Source organism: Lonchura striata, chromosome 2 (assembly GCF_050655825.1).
Source record: "Lonchura striata isolate lonStrDom1 chromosome 2, ASM5065582v1, whole genome shotgun sequence".
Taxonomy (NCBI): domain Eukaryota; kingdom Metazoa; phylum Chordata; class Aves; order Passeriformes; family Estrildidae; genus Lonchura; species Lonchura striata.
In genome coordinates, this window is record NC_140704.1 from 118299834 (window position 1) to 118317133 (window position 17300).

Below are 17300 nucleotides of genomic sequence, written 5' to 3' on the forward strand. Positions count from 1 at the left end.
ACTAAACTAGAGCTGTGCTAATACCCCTATTACCTTCACCTTTTCCACTCTGGTGATTCCTTTGAGTTTGAAGAAATATCTGCTTTCTAGAAGGCTGACTGATGTGCCTTGAAATAGGTAATTCCTTCCTCTTCTCACAGGAGTCAGCTCCTCCTGCCTTTGCTCTGAGCACAGCCTGGGACAGGGGGTTATAAACAATGGGGAATGCCAGCCCTGAGGAGGCAAGGGAGGACAGAGCATCAGAGTAGGTAAGGAAGGTCAGGCCTGTCCCTTTATGTGGTACCTTATCTTGGAGTCCTGCCCACAGACTAGCAGCCATCCATTGGCACTCTTTTACCTACTTCAGTTTTCCCACTATGACATTTGATTTTAGAAAGGCTTCTTATCTTAAATGAGTAAACTCCCAGCAAGTAAAAAATCCTTCTGACCATCTGGTTGGAAAGAGACTCCCATTGGCTATCATACAGATAATACTTTCCTATTCAAGGTATGGTGTTCTAACCACATCTAGAAGAGCACATAGACAAGATTACTCCCTGGATTTACCACAGATTTCATTATTTATACTGTATTAATTAACACTTTGCTTCAATTATAGATTAGCTTCTCATTCCTGTTTACTGCATTGACAATTTTTTCTTCATCAGCCCCTAGGAGGTTTGTTCTGGCTTCTCCATACAGTGCTATTAATCAAAGTCTCTATCAAAGTTTAATCAAAGTCTAATCAAAGTTTATGTCATATAAAGCTGCATTTCTTAATGGGGACTGACAGTAGTGCCAGAAGCAAAACGAAAAGTTCAGACCAGTTTATAAATTCATCAAGTTTCATTGAAGTCACCTCACACCACAGAGCTACTGGCTTCTGCTGAAAAATGCATTTCCAGGAAATCTCCCTGGTCAAACATTTTCAACTCTGATGGAAACCCTACACTGTTCTTATGCTGACACCGCAGCCAAACAAACATTTGCAGTGCCACCAAGAACCATTCTCCAGTCCTTCTACTCCAAACAAATTGCTGTTGCTGCCTGAGCTGAAGAAGAAGCTGAGAGACTGGATAGCAGTTTATGACATGGCTGATAGGTCCTAACCTTATCTGGCAGAAGCAAATTATGTTTTTCACTAGTTGTTTAAAAAATCTTATGGCAAAGCTCAATGTTGTGCATCAGGAATTCAGACTTTTCATATCAGCACAGTAAACTGAAAATCATTTAGGTCTACAACTTTTTTGTGAACAACATTATGCCCTTGCACAGCTTTTCTTTTTTTTGTTGCTTTCACAGCAATTTTGGATTGCTCTGTAAAATGCTGCCTACATTTGCAGTGCCCTATAAATAAATAAATAAATAAAATACATAATTCTGATGCAATATTTTATACAATTCAGTGTATATTTATATGGAAATCAGGTGCAGCATTTGAGTTCTGGGCAAGTTGTCATTACTTTTTTCTGTGTTGTCAAGGTTCTGCACCACTGCAGTCCAGCACTCAAACTTTCCACAGAGAAACTAAAATTGAGCAACCTATAGTTACAACTTCTGCTTGATACTTGGCAAAACAGATTTCCAGTGACAAGGATCAACAAGTATGATCTATTATGGAGTAAATGTGTTTTCTGGAAATGACTCTTAAACTGATCCGCAGGTCCTTTTGCAAATTTTCAAAATGTTATCTTGTGCTTATTAGGATAGAGGCATCATATTAGCATACACTTGTTTCTGATAGCCTAGGAGAGGACTTCCTGAAGGCAATCATGTCATATAATCCATTTCATAGCCTGATTACAATCTTAAAACTAGTTATACCCTTGGTATCTAATATACCAGTTGAAAGTTTAATTCTCTGATTGATATAGAGCTGCCAATGCCTGTCCGGACTTTTTAATTTTATCAGCAGTCTGTGCATATTTATTCTAGTGCCATCCCTGTTTTTACACTTGTTCCCTAAGGAAATGGGGTTTGTACAGTTATATAGCCAATTCTGTCCATCAGTCCAGCTTTTAAGAACTTTTGATACATTGCAGTATTTCAATCAGTATGAGAGAACAACCACCATCTCAAAGATAATTATGTTTTCTTAAATGTAACAAAAAACAGTCAATGCAAAGAAAAAATAAATAAAAAATAATTATATTTTTTAAAAATATTTTTTTAAAAATAGAGAGCCCCACTACAAGGAAAAACAGTCAGACTCCAGCCAATATTTTTTTATTACATGCCAGCCACCAGTCATCCCAAATATGCATCCTTCCAGACAAGGGATTGCACTGCTTTCCCCTGCCCAGTGGGACTGTTGTGAGTGACAAATGGGATTGGGGAATCAGAGATACTTTGATGGAAAAGTGGAATCATTCCTCCTGCTATCATTCTTTCATCTCATGAGAGATTCTGAATTTTCTTCATAGATTTTTCTTCCTCAGCCCCAGTCTGAATTAATCTTTGGTGTATACAGATGACCAAGGCTGCACAGAAGACACCACATCACATTTATCCATATTTTTCATGGCAATATCTCACTAGGTATGATCTAGAGTTGTAATTCCCTCTTCACTCAGGTATTGGACTAGTTAATTCTAGTTATTTCATCATCCTTTAAAACACACAAGCTCTTCTAGTGTCACATCACTCTAAAGAGGCTTCAATGACATTAAAAATTGTATTAGCAACTAAATGCATGTAATGAAATTTCATCTCTTTTCTACTTTTCCAGCCTGCAAGGCGCTCCTGATTTTTTCATGTATCTCTCTCCTTTCCTACATTGACAATATCTCCCAAACACTTACTAGTACATTATGTTTTAAAAAAAGGTCATTAAGAGAAGTGTTCAGACAAGATTGGTTCCACGTGTAATCAGTATTGAAAAAGTAACTCTACTCAACCTCAAGGGTTCTTTATTAGCATTTCAACATAATCTGCAATATCTTTCTTTAACTAGTTATTTTACCTGCCTTATTTCTCCTCTACTATTCCCTAATCTCTCAAGCATCACCAACACTTTCTCATTAGCATTGTAGTCACCATTTTGCTATTTGATAGATTTGCTACATTTTACTTGTTGAGAAAGGGGTTATAAAAGAAAGATATTGAGCTGTGAGGAATCCAATGCTCCTGAAAGTTGTCCCTGCCCATGGCAGAGATTTGGAACTAGATGACCTCTAAGGTCCCTTCCAATCCAAGCCATCCTGTGGTTCTAGATTTACCTTTGTTTTCAGTTAGTTATTGCATTAAAAGCCACACTAAAGCTTTGTGTTTTATTGAAGCCTGCACTGTAGCCCTGCTTCAGCCAGGTACTTGTGAAATGCCTCCTTTTCAGTCATGTGGCACCACTTCTGAGACACTTCTCACCAACAACAGGATTTCTTACATTGGCTTATTTTGAATCCTGAGACAGAGAGGTTTTGGTTGTATTGGGTGAAAACAAGGAACTTTCAGTTTTGCTTCCATCTACAGTAATACAAATTTCCTTTCTGTTCTTATTTTCTATCAGCTAGCTCTGTCTTTCAGCTCTTATTTCAAGAGCCCATATGGAAAATTGTCCTATAAAATACTACTTTTATTGCTCATCATTCTTTTTTTCATTTCCATCAAAGAACCATTTCTGAGGTAGGCTTTGAGGCTTTTTTTCTGAAAGTTTTTAGGTTTCAGTGTTCAGAAGCTCACAAAATTCTTCTGTGCCTTGCCTCAAAGAAAATCCAAGTCTCCCCCACAGAGAAGTGGGGAACAAAACAACTTATGCTGCCTTCAGTAATTTCTCTAAAATTCTGTTAGACTTACTAGCAGATCTATTTTTGTTTATCCCTCTATTGTATATCAATTAAACCAACATTTATGTGATTCAACTCTATTTTGCTACAATTAGATGTCCTGTAACAACCTCTATACTTTCCATAACTAAGTTTAGAAATAATCCTCTCTGCTTTCTCTCAGAAAAGCTGTCAGTTGTCACACTCTGGAATATCTGGGCTGCCTTCAGCAACACTTGTTCTCCAGCCTATATCTGACAAATCGGAGGCTGCCATAACGAGACAATTCTGTGCAGAATTTCTCCCTGTAATAATGGTTTGAACAGCTCAATCCACGTCCAAATTTAACTCTGGAATTCTACAGCAGACTCTAGCTACCCACAATCTTTCCCCAAAGTGATTTTGTATGCAAACAGAATCTGTTTTATCAGGGAACCCTTTCTGAAAGGGTTCTGCTGTCATTCCATTCACACACACTGCTTTTGCCATTATTTCCATCTTTTCTGAATACCAGCTCTCTTTCAGTACCCATGTCCAGGGAATTATTATGAGGCCATGGGTGTTTCTGTAACCTTATAATTCTTTTTGTAACCCTTCTAATGCTTTATGTCCTGTGTTTATTTCCTCTGTTTCCTGATGTCGTGTCCTTGTCCATTCATCTATCTAAAAGTATGATGCATCAGTACAACTTGTAAAAGTAAGATGCAATGTACACAGGTATTGTCTTCTTAATAAACCCATTTTACAGGACCTCAACCCCTGAAAGTCAATCAGAGATGATTAGTGAACATTTTTTTTTTCTGTTTGACTGCAGTGAAATAATTCTAATTCCTCTAGCAGCCTTAGTAATGAGGGGAACTACATCAAACATTTTCTCATAAATAATATCTTCTGGTGACTCTGGTTTTTACTGAGTTTATGCTGATATCTTTATCCTTGTTTATTACGTATTAACTGGTCATAAAAAAAACAGAGGATGACTATGTAGACATATAAATGTGAGTTTGCACTATGATGCAAAAAAATATAATTTGTGAAGCTCTGCCGTTCATTTAACCTTTTTTTCCACTCATTACATCATAGCAAAATGAATAAACTATTGAGGTCATTCTGAGTGAACAGCAATAAGGCTTCATAACATACCAGCATAACATCTTCATATGTAATTTTAATAGAAAAAAGGTCATTAATAACTGTATTAAGAAGATTTAGTACACATTTTACTGCTACTCTTTTTGCCCTCATTCTTCTCACATTAGTTATCCTAGCTACATTTCCAGATAGAGGTGTCTCTAGCTAAGCTTCCAAAACCTGTTGGAAGGTCTCAATAAATCAGATGGTTACCAAAGATAGTAGGTAGGTGCCTCCTTTATTAAATTTTGAAAAATCATGACATATATTTGGATATTCAAACAGAACTTTAGGTACATATTTTTTTCATACCTTAGAGGTATTATGCCAGTCTGAAAGAAAAGAATTATACATGGTTTTATAAACTTATGTTTTCATAAGAATATAATTTAAAGATTGGGTTCTCAAGATTTTTTGATGCAGTTTGTTCAAGTACCAAGCTGATAATCTCACCTCTGGATGATATTTCCAGCTCACACCAATTGAGTGTCTTGTCACAGAACAAAAGAATGAGATAGGTCAAAGGGTCCTCAATCAGTCATCTGGTCCAAACCCTCCTGGAAGCACAACCATATTCAAAAATCTATCAGGTTCCTCAGGGCCATGTCTGTTTGAGTTTTGTGCACTTCTGTGGTTGCTGAGCCCACAGCCTCTCTGGGTGAACTGTACCAGTGCTCACCACCGTGGCAAAAATCTCTTTTCTTATAGTAAATCAGATTTTCTCTTGCTGCGATTTTGACTCATTGTGTGCCTCTAAGTTTGAGGGTTTTGTATAATTCTCCTTTTAGGAAGAAGAAAATGGCAATTAGATATCTCCTCTTGGTTAACAGTCCTCTCTACCAGTCCTCCCTCAGGCGACACAAACCCAGCTCAGGCACCATAGCCCCTAACATTGTGGCTATGAGTGAACAAGAGAAGGCTTACAGACGTTATATACCTGGACTTCTGCAAGACCTTTGACATGATTCCCCACGATATCCCTCTCTCTAAATTGAAAAAAGATGGGGTTGATGAGTAGACTGCTAGATGGACAAGAGAGTGGTTGGATGGTCACATCAACAGGGAAGTGGTCAGTGGCTCAGAATCCTGATGGACATCAGTGGCGAGTACTGTTCCTCAGGGGTCCATATTGGGGCCAGTGTTATTTAATGTCTTCATAGACTAAGGGATTGAGTACACCCTCAGCAAATCTGCAGATGACACCAAGCTGAGTGATGCAGCTGACACACCTGAAGGGCAGGATGCCACCCTGAGGGATCTGGACAAGCTTGCAAAGTGGGGCCATGAGAAGCTCATGAGGTTTAATAAGACCAGGTGCTGGTGCTGCACCTGGGTCAGGTGGGGTGATACTGGGGTGTTGATATCCCCAGTATCAGTGTGGGCTGGGGGATGAACAGATTCAGAGCAACCCTGATAAGAAGGACTTGGGGGTGCTGGTGAGTGTGAGCCTGGACATGATCTGGCTATGTGCGTTCACTGCCTAGAAAATCAACCATATCCCATGCTGGGTCACAAGCAGGATGGCCAGCAGGGCAAGGGAGGGAATTCTTCCCCTCTGCTCTGCTCTGGTGAGATCCCACCTGGAGTGCTGCATCAGCTCTGGGGTCCACAGCATAGAAGGGACATGGACCTGTTGGTGTGAGTCCAAAGGAGGCCATCAAGTTGATCAGAGAGATGGAGAACGCCCTACAAGGAAAGTATAAGAGAATTAGGATTGTTCAGGATGGAATTAGGATGACCTAGTTGTGGCCTTTCAGTACCCAAAAGAGGCCTACAAGGCAGATGTAGACAGACCATTTATGAGAGTATGGACTGATATTCTATGACGCTCTTGTTTCAGTGACTGGCCGTGCTCCAGTTTGTGCAAGTATTTCCAGTACTGGTGGCCCAAAGTGATATGAACATGAAAGAGTTTTCTTTTGCCTTTATAAGTCTTTTTTGTCACTCCTCTCAATTTTCTGAGATCACTCTGCAGGGCAGCCCTGCTCTCCTGTGATCAGCTGCTCCCCTCTGATGGATCCAGGTTTTATGGGTGTTATGAGACTGGAGGTATTGTGAAAATAAATTCTTTACTGCTGCAGAGAATGGCAAAAGAAAAAACCAACAAAAATTATTTCCACATTATCTACAGATTTTTTAATTTAATAGTGGCTTCAGAAAGCTGTTAATGTATACACAGTGGTAAAGATAGCCTGAGACACAAAGTAGTGCATTTAGTTTCTGCAAGTGTGATATACTGCCTACACACTGAATTTTATTTGTTGGGGAATGTCAGAAAGTTGGTGGCATATCCTTCTGCTCCCTTTTTGTTGTGCTATAAGTGAACTTGCCAAGGAAAAGATTTCCAATTTCATTTTTGGGTTCTTGTGTTTTTTATGACTAGTAAGTTTGCTTGAGGATGGGAAAAAAAGTGATGCATGCTTGGCACAGAAAACACTTTCCTGTGTCTAATATAGCAGTGAGAAATTTTAGTCGTGATTGTGTCTTACCCAAAGAGTGCACAATACCTCAAAGATAAGAATTAATGTGAATTCATCATGCAGTGACCTTTAAATCTTCAGTCACAGAGCCAAAGTGCATGTCCAGCTTCACACAAAAACCATACATCTGAAATTTTCTGTCATTTTCATTGCTAGTGCATGTTAGTGCACGTTAGTTTGTTAATCTGCAGATTTTTTCTTTTCCAAAATTAACCTGAAAACTAATCTTTTCTGATAAGAGTGATTTTAGCTGCAAGTTGCATGTCAAAGTGGGAATGCAGGTTTTAAATGTGCCTCACATGACATCCAAGTTTAGTTGTATACAGAATATTCTAAAAATGATGACATTTGTATGGGATTTCATATCTGTAACTAGTTTTATAAATATTAGTATTTTTCAGCTGTGTGTTAGATGAGTATTGAGCAAATATAAAAATCTTATTGTATTTTTGCTTTGTGCTCAGAGTTTTGCCAGTATCAGTGAACAACCAGTGTTACTGTGAGACTCAAACAAAAGGTCCAGTCAGGCACAAGAAGTTCACCCCTGTGGGCACTTTCTCACTGAACTCAGTGGAACTGTTTTAATGAATAAAATCTACTTGCTGGTCTGGGATTTATAGGAGCATTGTTTTACCAAAAGGTATTAAGTAGCTGTCTTTTATGTTAAGCATGACATTCTACCTAACCTAGTGGGTATAAAAACCTATTAAGTGTATTGTATTAGTTTTTGGTTTCCTAACTAAATTATAATGAAAATTAATTTAAAATATTTTTCTTTTTCCAGTGGGTGTTATTTCTCACAGTATGTCAGTTAATAAAGTGGTAAACTGTGTTCTGTTCTCTGTATATAATGAACACAGTTTAAAAACAAATCATTAACAGCTTTTGTGTTACTGCTGAAGAGAAAATTTCTAGTTTTAGTTTTGAGTGGGGCTTTTAGCATATCATTTGTGCATGGATGGCAGTGTGCTCTTGGGAGTTAAATAGCTTGGGCAGGAAGAATCTCATGGTATGAGGTTACTCAATTACTATTGATCCCAGGCCCTTATAGCTAATAGACACTGCCTCTGAGTGTTCTTCCCCACCTTCTGGACATTTCAAGATGCAGAGGAATTCTTCTATACTCACATAATTGAGTCAAAAGTGTGAATTGAATCCTCCCTCAGTGTGACTTTTCCTGGCACAGCCACAAGTAGTGCTCCCTGTCATCCTCCAGCAGCCCTCCAGGATTGTCACAGAGTTTTGCAGGAGCCCTGACAGCTGCAACCTCCCTGGAGCTCCTATCCAGTGAAACCAGGAAGACCCAGGAGCCCCGTGGCAGGGTCAGAGAGCAGCAGAGAGACTGATTGGGAGTAACCTGCAGGTTCTGGGCCCTGGGACCATGGGGATTTCAGGGCTCACGTCTAGCAGAGAGCAGCAGCAACAAACCCCATCTGCCAGCTGCTGTATTGCTCTGAGCATGGCTGCAGCCGTGTCCCCGGCAGTGGGGACAACAGAGTGACTCACTAAAAACCGCCCAATTCGCTGCAGTTTTCAGTCTGCAAAATGAAATAAACTAACCCCGATCTCATGCTTTATGCTGTACTAAAATCTGCAGTAGCTCAGGGGATGCTTTGTGAGCTGTGCTGTCGTCCCCATCACAGGGGCAGTGAATGATGGGGTGTACCCCTCCTTCAGCCATCTGCTGCCACCCAGGTGTCAAAACCCTCTGAAAGCTTATGCAATTTCAGGCTGTTTTCAGTTTTTAATGAGTGCCCTTGGTGCTCTTATAGTCTCCTTCCTGTTCTCTGGATAAATGTGTTGAGTGATTAATCATCACCAGAAATAGATAGATAGATAGATAGATAGATAGATAGATAGATAGATAGATAGATAGATAGATAGATTATTGATAGAGAGACAGAAAAGAGCTGTTCAAGCACCATCTAGCTAAACTGGATCTTTGCCAGGTCTCCCATGCCATAGAAAGACATTCAGAGCTCATTTTGAGCTCCAAGGTTAGTCACTCTTGGTAATGAAGCTAAATAAGTAAGATGCCCCAAAGCCATAAAAAAAATCAGTTCTGGTGATCTTCTTGATCCTGACCCTAAGTGACATGGTAGCATTTACTGTCTGTATATTCATAGCAGCTTGTCATCTTTAAATATAGCTCAAAACGTAACTGCTTTCCTCAGTAACCAGGCTCTGTGCTGGTTTTGCTCAGCAGAAGGCAGAAAATGTGCAACTTGAGTCCAAGGCAACAGTAAACTGAAAATGGCTCCCCATGCCTTTTCTTCAGACCCACTGTAGTCCCAGTTGGTCTCTCTCACGCCATGAGACCAGGACTCTCATCTAGAGGTTTTCAATGATGTATTTTCACCTGCAAGCACAGTAGACACTAAAATCATCTGCAGTAAAAAGAAATTCTGTTAGGGGATGAATATTTTATTTATTTTTTCTTGGCATTTCCTTTAAAAAGCGTGATTTTACTTTCCACCCCTATGGAGTCAGTTTCGTTATAAAGAGCTCAGAAATACCTGAAAGTATCTTGAATGGTGATTCAATGGGAAAGAAATGGGGTTACAATCATTTGCTTGAAAAGAAATCCAAAGGTGTTCTCTGTTTTTAAGGGGTTTTCTTTCACTTCCTTGATAATGAGTGTAGCAGCAAAATCGGGAAAACAAGCTGGGAAATTTGCATGATGTAGTCATACACCTGGCTGACTCATTTTCACACCTGCTCTGGGGTGGTTCACTTTCAGCCACTTCAATGCCATTCCTTGAGAGGCAGAGCCATGCAAACAAGGGCAGAAACAGGCCTTTGGCTTCCCAGCAGCAGCACATCCTGTGGCAGAAGCCTTTGGAGCCAGATGGGTTTTCTGAGCATCCATTGCAATTGAATTGATATTTTAAGCTAACACATGTTTAGATGAGAGAGGCTCACAACACATCACTTACAATACACGGCTGATTGCTTCATGACAGAAGCAGCTAAATGCTGTAATGGGGAAGGTGGTATCAGCATTTCACTTCTAAATTTTGATTCTCAATTACTTAAAGTAGCTGTAAGAATTCACTTTTAGCTGAGGCTTGAACAAAGACATGGGCCAAGACCCAGAGCAATCTAAAAAGCAGTAGGAGTTTATTCCTTTATGAAAGGCTTCCTAGTATGAAAAGGTTTAAATATAAGAGGGCAGCAAAATCTGCTACCCCAAAGGCAGGGTCCTGTGTTTGTTTCTGAAACTGAGAAACAATTGAGGCAATGAGAATGAACAGAGCTTTGAAAAAAAACTCTTCTGAAAAGATCAGCTGGATAAAATGTACAGAGCTGCAAATGATCTCTAGGAAAGCACATTAGCTATACTTCACCTAACATGAAAGTTGAAGGACCACTAAGTTGAACAGTGGCAAAGTGTGTTGAGGAAGTGTTATCTTTAAAACCTTTGCCTGTATAAGGTATCCCTTTGTTGTCAGGTATCACTGAGGCCAAGCACAATTGGTAAAGGTGATCAAGGATTGAAGAACATTATTATTATTATTGTTATTATGAGTACTATTATTATTCAGCATTCTAACAGCAAATGCTCACAATCCAGCTATTGTGTCTTTCAGAGTTCTGCTTTCTGAGATAGAAAAAGCATTTTTTCTTCATGGCAGGCTATTCCTGAACTCTTTATTGTAGAATTTTTTTATACCATTCGGTGAAGTGTCTTGCTCTAGTTGTCATCAGCAAATGAAGTAGCAAGTCCATCAAAACTGACTTGTGTTATGTTTGTTTCTTTGTTACTACACTTGGGGAACTCTTATGCATCAAGGGCTCTTTTTTTTCTCTCCTACTCAAGATCTCATCAATAGCAGTCATCAAGACCAAGTCTTTCAGATTATATATTCAGAAGTATTTAAACTGGCTCTGCAGAATGAATTGGGAAGATCAGACCCTTTAAGAATATCTTCTGCTTTGGCAGTATCTGTACATACTGTTAGTCAATTTCCAGATTTGATTCTAAGTAGAACATTCTTTAAGCAGTGTTGAAACAGAGGAGACAGAGAGCTGCATATACAAAAGCTAAAAGATTGAAAGCTATTATAGAAGATGGTTACACAAATATGGGAACATGAGTAATTTGTAGAACAAAGTCTTCAGCTAAGAAAGGATTCCAGTTAGAGACTTTCACACATTTTTCTACATATGAGCTGTACCTGCTATTAAGTAAAATAGTCCTGCTGGGAAGGCTATAGAAAGATGTTTCTCAGATACCAAATTTCTGGTTCAAAGAACTGTATATTAAAATTTGCCAAGTATTTAAAGAGAGAAGATAAGATCTGAAATCTTTGGAAAGCTAGAATGTAATGAAGAGAAAACCAGGCTTTTAGATCACATCTTTTGGGTGATATTTTGGGGGATTTATTCCTATAACACATCAATAACCTGTTACTTTGAAAAAAACTTTAAAAATTGCATGTCTAAAGTTAGGAAAGGGGATCCATTAAGCACATAAATATGTAATCTGCTTTCTATATTATGTGTAACTTAGAAAAAAATATGCAATTATGTGTTTGTAAATACATTGAGCCAGCAGAGGAATTTTCTAAATACTTGTTGATCCAAAGAACATCCTAACCCACTAAAAAACTGAAACCATATATTATTGAAAAGCATGAAAATATTTTAGTCTTTTTATGATATCCTGTGAAATCATTAATACCTTGTACTCTCGTAAAAGTAATAATCCAGTCACAAGATATTTTACAACTTAAAGGACTTTCATGACTCCCTTAATAAGCACTACAAAATCATTACCTAATTTTGAATATCTATTTCTTTAAATAAATACATGTCTGGAGTACAATTATGTTTTCTTTAATTTTTTGCTCTTTCATTGATGTATCTTTTACCTATCATTCTATGAACTTACTTATGAGTCTACATTTTTGTTGCCTGATAAAATGGCCAAAAGGAATATTTTTTTTCCTTTAAGGATAGTATTAATTAGCTAACTAATGTTTAGTTTTTGATTGCTTCCTTCATAAGGACACAAAAACACACATATCATTTCATTAGCACCTCACCAATGAGTGTTGAAATGTTTATTAGTTCTTGACAGTGGCTATTTGATGCTGGTTCCAGTTAAGCACTATTGCCTAAATATTCATTCCCTGGTTTATTAATCCATGGTGACAAGTCCTATTTCCTCCTTTTTGTCCTCCCCTCTATTCATCCACCCAAACACACTTTTTCCCCGCTGTTGTTTGCAAAAGACAATGACAATGTTTTAATGACAATGTCATAAATTTTGAAGAAAAGGGAGGTAACACTTTCAAGCAGTATTTCTGTTGTCAAAACCAGATGCTTTAGCTCCTGAGTGTCTTTGTATATAATCATTTCAATATGTTCAGCTCTCTAAAACCATTACCAAGGCTGTAATGGCACAACTCACATGGTGTTTTTATTATGGCTTCTCCCAATAGTTAATGTCATGTTGTCAGATGATGAGGAATATATTTGGATCACAAAACTCACTCTCCTGGTAGGAAACACTAAGAAGTTATAGTATGCAAAAACAACACTAAGAAACCATACTTTGCAAACAGTACTATGCTACAAAATGCAAACCAATAATCAACAAATATTAGTGTTATGTCATTAACTATGTACAAAGCAAGGCAAGAATGGACAAACTGTGCAATGTAGCTCATGAATTTATGGGTGGAGGGGCTTAGGACTGAGATTTGAGATTTCTGTGCAAGCTGGCACTGAATTTGCATTTTTCCCCAGCAGGGGCATGAGAAATGTGCCCTCTTCTCCTCACCCAGGACTGAGAATTCATGCTGCATGTAAGTATCCTAAAAGCTACATATGTTTGGCAGGAGTCTGCATATCTGCTAACATTTCCTTTAAACAACTGCAAGAAAAAATGAGGTTTAAAAGAAAAAAGCAGTAGCTACGTGCATGATCATAAATTGCTTTAGCCTGTTTGTTTCCATGTCCCAGTAAGCTTCAGGGTTTCACCAGAGAATGTAAATTGAAACTGACTGCAACAGTTGGCTTTAGATTTTGTTGTCAGGGAGCAGTATTCATTTGCCTCAGTGCCTGATTTCTGTTGCCTTTCTGCTTAAGAGAAAAAGAACAAAAGGAGATAAGGAGGCAGATTGGGTGAGCATGGCTTAGCAATTAAAATGCGCTAAAATTATACCTTCTTTCTGCTCTGAAGTGCCATAACCCCAGGATACGAAAACTAGATTTAGAATAGCAGAAATGTGCTGTTATGAGTGGGGAAGAAAGAGGCAACAGATAAAGGTACTGGCCAGCAGAGTACAAGCATGCAACTGAGCTGCCAAACCTTAATTTACATTTTAATTCTCCCCCTACACAAGCTTTGCTCAAAGCCATTGTGAGGAAGGGTGGATCTGAGTCCTTCTGCAACACTGCTGAAGAAAAGCACAAGGCCCATATCTTTTCTTCCAGCCAAGATTCCATCTTGGAATTGTCCCCAAACCTGCAGTTGGGCAGTACCCAGGCCTGACAGCAGAAGCATGGCCTTGACCCCTGCTTAGCACTGCCCCCGGGGATCCCATCCACACCTCCCACCCTGCTGTAACTCCTGTTACAGTCCTGGGCCCCTTTCATGGGTGTCTGACATAGGAGAGGGAGGACACAAGGGAATTCTACTAAGATTTCACAATAGAAGTTCAGTTTCACCTTCGGTTCTTGACAGACAGTGATTTGCTCTGTTTTGGCTCAGGTTCAGGTTCATTTCAGCTCAGTGATTTTCACTTATGCTTCTCAGACATCATCTACTGTCACAGGGTTACTGTTGTTGCCCTTTTCCCAACCTGGAAATGAAACTCAAGATAATTTTAGTGAGGAGGTAATATAAAAGGGGATCTTTATTTAAAGGCCTTCAGAGGCAATTATGGAAAGATGTCCACAAAAGCCCTGCCCAGGGGTGAGTACATTTTTATAGATTTTAAGTAATTGTCATAATTGATAAAAAGCACCAATTAGGAGAACAAGCGCTGATGCAATTCCCCCCCAGGTCAAGCCCCTTTTCTGGAGCCCCTTGTTCAGCACTAGCTGCACTTTGTCCATGAGAATGTATCTCCAAGAGTTGTTCTCAGCCTTGCTTCCCAGGAAGAACCAAGGAAGAACCAAGATATCACAGAGCTTTGAACCCCCTGAGGCTTGAGCTCTGGACTTTGTTTTGTCTTTCTGCCTAGGGAAAGGCCAGGGAAAAGTCCTGGGAAAACAAGTCACTAATACAATAGGTGATGGAGTTACAAATTTATGCGTGAAGAATAAAGAAAACATGTAAAAGGAAAAAAAAGGCAAAACCTAAAGGGCATCACTGTGAGATATTATTTTAGAGGATTCTGGTGGAATATGCCAATGCTCTCAAATAACCATTGATCATCTGGCTCAGGCTCCTCTTCTGACTTGTATATTAAATGAGCTGACATTTGTTTCAGCTCATTTTGTTTTTTTCCAGAATTCAAGCTATCTCAAATGAGCTTGTTTTAGGAATGTTCTTTCTTTCTGGTCTCTGCTTAGATGGGGGGCTTCATATTCCACTGGTCTCAGTGATCCACTGTTTGTATAGATACTCATCTGAATATCCAATTCTTCTTGGCATTAGTTTTTGTGCAAGAACATGCACAGTTAGGTCAACAAGAGAGAAAGGGTGTCTTAAACTAGGTATTCCTCAGGCACTTGTAGAAGAAAATTTTGCCTGAAATAAACATTATGCCAAATGGAGACATGTCAAGTGTCTGAGCATGCTTTTTAGATTCTCATGTAAAGAAATTACTGGAAACTGCTCAAAAATTGGCAAGGTGTTTTTGTAATTCTTTTTCTAATTTGGAACATAAAGTGTCAACATTGTCCTGCTTACACTATACTGATAAAACTGATGGCCCAATACTTTAATCTCTACCATCAACTGCCATGGGAGCTGCCTGAACAATGGCTTTATTATGTGTGGAAAATTTCACACCATGAAAGTGTCCCCAAATACTTAATAGAGTTATATAAAACAATCTCAGTAAATAATACCAGAAAATAAATAAATTTAAAATATTTAGGCAAAGGAAAGCAGAAATCATTCAAATAGTTAGACATGCAGCACAGAGCTAGGCAGTAAATGATGCCTGGTATTTCTTTTGAAAATACCTAAAACAGTTGTTTTGGTTTTTTTCCATTTTCTCTCTAAAATACCTATATTACCTCTCAAGAAAGCTAAAGAGAATTAGTGTCATAAACAAGCAGCCTGGAGTCTAAAAGAGGCAGCTACACAGAGTTTCAAGAAACCATCCAGTCGTGGTGTAACAAGATACTTAAATCAGTCCATGTGATTAGAGTTATTCAGCTGTGGAAAGCTGAGCATGTATTTAAATACCTTGCTGAATTGTGAAGATGATACTGAGGAAACTGCATGTTAAGGGTGGAATTAATCTTGTTGAACTACAGTTCTGTTTAAAAGTTAGATGTTCTGTTTAAGCTACCTTGATAACCAGTTAAGAGAGACAGGTGCCTGAAGGACATTCTTTCTTGAGGGGCATCTAATATAGATGGGATGACTTAACCCATAGATAATCACACATTTTTCATTGGACTAGAAATTAGCTACCTGGAGCTCAGATAGTCAGTATCTCACTTAAACATAGCTAAAATTTAGGGAGATGGACACATATTTACTTCTTATATGTCTTTCACTGCAAGATATATGCTTGAAAAATTTGTGAAGAGAGATTTCTCACGGCTTTGTGCACATACCAGGTATTTGCATTGCTGTGGAATCGAAGAAATTTTGAATTCCTTTACCACAGAATTTTTCTTGCATTATCACACAAGAATAAACTAAAAGTTGAGTATGAAAAAAAGATGCTGCACTTAAAAAAATTACAGCTGAACCCGTGGAAGTTGTGTGTCACACCTGCTGTAATAAGAAAGACAGCAAATGTTTGTGACTTAATACTGCTACAGGTCATACAGCGAATTATAATATCTATTGTGCCCTAAAAAATGACAGTGCTGCCCTCTGGGGAAGGAACAACTTGTTCCACCTGCCACAAGATCAGCCTTTCAGCCTTGTACAAATGCTCCAATATGTTACCTTGGGATTATCCTCATATAACTGGTTTGCCTAATTCAAACTGGCAGACACAATCTGAATTCAGTGAATCAGAAGATACACGAGATTTCATCAGTGACATCATTTGAGTAGATTAACTCAGACACTACCAACCTCTGTCAGCTTCTGAGAACTCTTGGGACAAAGGAGGTAAAGGACAGAGGCCAAACAAAACTGCTTGATTGCAAGTGCCTGCATCCCACTGTACCAGAGGCATGCATGAGGTAACTGGTTTTCTAGGGATGAAATATAAAATGTCTGGCCCATCCTTAGATCCTGGGTTAACAGGTTCTCACAGGCAGACATGTCATTTGCAGAGCTTGCAGAACAACTTACAGTTCTTCTTATAAGAGTTATAAATGCCTCATTTATACTGTAGACATAACTTCACTGTCTCAAAATCTTAATAACAATTGAATAACAAAATGCAAACATTATACTTTGTCGGCATAAAAAAAACAACAATTATATTAAAGATCCTACGGCATAGCTCATTTGTATTAATAATTTCTACTTTTCAATCAAGCTGTACAAGATGCCAAGTTAATTATTTTAAATACTTTTCAGTCTTGGCACTTTATTTGAAGTTCAAATGGAAGTGAGGAGAGAAACAAAGAGCAGAGAAATGGAAAATCCTTCACCATCAAATAATTGAAGCATATGACAGGAGAGGATTTATGAGGAAAAAGCCCTAAGGAAATTTTGGGAGGTTTTACTAGCTTGTTCAATGGTGAACCATCCAAAACTAAAATGCCTGAAAAGTTGGAGGCTGAACAGCTTAAGATAGACTGTGCACACAGAAACATTGCAATGTCAACTGCTGCAAGAGGCATAAATTATGCA

The 17300-nt window shown here is 38.6% G+C and overlaps 1 protein-coding gene across 2 annotated transcripts in view; it reads left to right on the plus strand.

Annotated features, from left to right (window-relative positions):
• The window catches only part of XKR4 (XK related 4), a 223723-nt gene that overhangs the window by 138230 nt on the left and 68193 nt on the right, over window positions 1–17300 (plus strand). The gene's annotated exons all lie outside the window — the stretch shown is intronic.